This window comes from Echinops telfairi, unplaced genomic scaffold (assembly GCF_000313985.2).
Source record: "Echinops telfairi isolate 266 unplaced genomic scaffold, ASM31398v2 ScPeMD7_3533;HRSCAF=4204_0, whole genome shotgun sequence".
Lineage (NCBI taxonomy): Eukaryota > Metazoa > Chordata > Mammalia > Afrosoricida > Tenrecidae > Echinops > Echinops telfairi.
Genome location: NW_022107431.1, coordinates 25,921,953 through 25,925,942, shown reverse-complemented (window position 1 = coordinate 25,925,942; position 3,990 = coordinate 25,921,953).

Genomic DNA, 3,990 nt, shown 5'->3' with positions numbered 1-3,990 from the left:
ATTGAAATCTTATTTTAAGTGAATTAGGAGCCTTGGTGGTGTAGTGGTTACATGTTGGCCGCTAATCATAAGGTTAGCAGTTCAAAACCACCAGCAGCTCTGAGGGAGAAAGACCAGTCTTTCTACTCCCACAAAGAGTTACAGTCTTGGAAACTCACAGGGGCAGTTAGTTCTACCCTGACATATAGGGTCAATTTGAGTCAGAATCAAGTCAATGGCATTAAGTTTGGTTTGGGGTTATTCGAATGTGCATTACATGACAAAAATGTCTATGAGACACAATCAGATCTAAAGCCAGTTTGTTGCATGATTAATGGCAGGGCAGGTAGACAACACTGAAAGCATTTTCTGTTGGATATTCCAAAGGAAAAACTGTGAAGGCCTGTTTTCTACCTCATATTTAGCTGATCTGCAGACACAATTATTATAGTGGGTTCATTCTGAAGCTTCGGCTCCACCTAATTGTTATGGCAGTCCGAAATGTACCTATACTCTGCTATTTTTCCCCACCTTATTTTTCACTTAATGGAGGCAGAGTGGTCTTGTCTTGTGCCAAGCATTGTGAGTAAATGAGGTTTCACACAGAAACGGGAATCTGTGCCTCAGTCACTCCTCGACACTGAAGCCTGGGCCCTGACAGCAACGTGGACTGTGGCAGAATCAGGAAGAGGTCAGTCAGAGGAGGTGTGATGTTCACTCAACACTCCAGCTGAAAGGAACCCGGGCCATTTTACCAGGACACTTTGCACTTGCCTGTTGTTATGTAAATTGTGCTGTGTGTGATATTAATGTTGTTAATAAATGCCATGTCCTTTAAGCTCACCTTTCTATGCTGTTGCTGGTGGATCCCTAGAGTCAGTTCTGACCCCCCTAGTGCCCCCCTGTACAACAGAATGAAGCCTGTGCCATCCTACCCTGGTGGCCAGGCTTGAAGCCGTTGTTGCAGCCACTGTGCCAATCCACCTCTTGAAGGAGCTTCCCCTATTTCGCTGCCCTTCCACTTTACTAAGCATAATCTCCTTGTCCCTACTGTCTCTCCTGACAGCATGTCCAAAGTAGATGAGATGAAGTCCCTCCATCCTAGCCTCTAAGGAGCATTTGGGCTAGACTTCTTCCAAGACAGATTTGTTTGTGCTTTTGGCAGTCCGTGGTTCTTTCGATATTCTTCACCAAGTCAAATGCATCGATTGTTTTGTGGTCTTCTTTATGTAATGTCTAACTTTCACACGCATAGATGACTGCAAATACTACGGCACCTTAGTTTTCAAAGTGACAGTCTTGCTCTTCAATAGTTTAAAGAGGTCTTGTGCAGGAGATATGCCCAATGCCGGCATCGTTTGATCTCTTAACTGCTCCTTCCATGAGCATTGATTGTGGATCCAAGCAAGACAAAATCCTTGACAACTTCAACCTTTTCTCCATTTATCACGATGTTACCAAGTGGTCCAGTTGTGAGGATTTGGGTCTTCTTTACATTGAATCACAAGCCATACTGAAGGCTGCAGTCCTTGCTCTTCCTCAGCAAGTGCTTCAAGTCCTCCTCTCTTTCCGCAAGGAAACTTATGTCATCTGCATAGTGCAGTTTGTTAATAAGCCGACCTCCAATCCTGATGTCACTTTCCACTTCATATAGTCCCACTTCTCTGATTATCTGCTCACCATACACATTGAATAAGCCGGGCAAGAGGATACTACCCTGATGTACATTTTCTTGATTTTAAACTATGCTGCATTCTCTTGTTCTGTTTGAACAACTGCCTCTTGATCCACGTACAGTTTCCACATCAGCATAATGAAGTGTTCTTGAATTCCCGTTCTTCGCATTGCTCTCCATAGTTTGTTAAAATCCATACAGTCTAATGGCTTTCCATAGTCAATAAAACATCATAAAGTAAACATCTTTATGACATTCTCTATTTTGAGTCAAAATCCATCTAACATCAACAATAACATAGCAATGCAAATGTTTCAACAGGCTGATGAAGCACAGAAACATTTACTAATCTAAGGCAAGAAATTGGAATCCCTTGTTCTACATCCTCTTTTGAATCCGCCTGAATTTTGTAACCATTGTTGGATAATCATCAGCAAACTTTACTTGTATGTGATATTAATGATATTGTTTGATAATTTCCACATTCTGTTGGGTCGCCATTCAATGGAAGGGGTACAAATATGGATCTTTTCCAGTCAGTTGACCAGGTAGTTGGCTTCCAATTTCTTGCCTTAGATTAGTAAATGTTTCTGTGCTTCATCAGCCTGTTGAAACATTTGCATTGCTATTCTGTCACTTCCATGAGACTTGTTCTTGCTAATGCCTTCAGCGAAGCTTGACCATCAGGACCATTGGTTCTTGGTCATCTGCTACCTCTTGACATGGTTGAACGTTGACCATTTCTTTTGGTACAGTAATTCTGTGTATTCCTTCCATTTTCTTTTGATGCTTCCTTCATCATTCCATATTTTCCCAAAGAACCTTTCAATATTGCAACTGAATGCTTGATTTTTTTTCCCCATTTCTTTCAGCTTACAAGATGCCGAGAATCTTCTTTCTTTTTGGATTTCTAACTCTAGCTTTTGCACATTTCATTATAATACTTTATTTGGTCTTTTCAAGCTGCCTTTTGAAATTTTCTGTTCACCTTTCACTTCATCAGTTATTCCATGTGCCTTAATGTCGCTACACTTAAAGCAAGTTTCAGAGTCTCTTCTGACATCCACGCTGATCTTCCTTCTATCCTGTCTTTTTGTTGTTATTATTTTATTGGGGGCTTGTACAATTATTATCACAATCCATCCATCCATCCATTGTGTCAAGCACATATGTACATTTGTTGCCTTCATCATTCTCAAAACATTTGCCTTCTACTTTAGCCCTTAAAATCAGCTGCTCATTTTCCCCCTCCCTCCCCACTCCCCCCTCCCTCATTCTGCTTTCTTCTTGTATGATGTTCTTGGAGTAATCCCACAGCTAGTTAGATCAATCATTAGTGTTCAATGTACCAAATCTATTCTTGAGATGTTCTTGAAATTCAGGTGGGATATATTCAAGGTTATTATTTTGGGTCTCATCAATTTGGTTTAATTTTTTTCAACTTTAACCTGAACTTACACATGAGCAATTGAGAGTCTGTTCCACGCGTGGCCCTGAGCCTGGTTTTAACTACTGATATTGAGCTTCCACCATCTCTTCCCACAGATGTATATTCCACCTGGAGAAGTAGATAGTTGCTGTTTGTGTCGTTGGAAAAAAGGTATATGTGATGAAGAAGTCATTGGTCTGGCAAAATCTTATCATGCAATCGTTTGCTTCATTTCTATCACCAAGACCAATTTCCCAATACTGTTCCTTCCTCTTCATTTACAACTTTCATATACCATCTGCCAATAATTATTAATGTTTTTTTATCAAGTTGTTACAATTCTTCACAACTAGCTTCAGTATGTTGATGAATAAATTTGAATAATAGTTGTATTAATACCTATAGATGTTATCCTATCACAGACATTGTATTTCAAGATAGCTCTTTTAAAATAGCTTTATTGATACATACTTCACATATCATATAATTTAATTGCTCAATCATATTAAGAAGATGTGTGAAATTATCACCACAACAATTTTCAGAACATTTTCTTCTCATACTCGTTGTTAGCTCATTTCACCCCAACATGCCCCTATTCAGTTCATAAAAAATACAAACAGTAAGTAAGCAAACAAACAAAAACCCAACAACAGTGACAAGACAAAACAAAAAAAACTTCAAAGAGAAAGCAGAAAATAGTACAAACTGAAACAACTTTAAAATGACTCAAAAGGCAATATTGAGAGTAGCGATACTGGGAGATACCAGGAATGTGTGGGGAGAAAGGGAGAACCGATCACAATGATCTATATATAACACCCTCCCAAGGGGGAAAGTGGATGAAGGGAAACATCGGTCAGTGTAAGATATGAAAAAATAATAATAATTTATAAATTATCAAGGG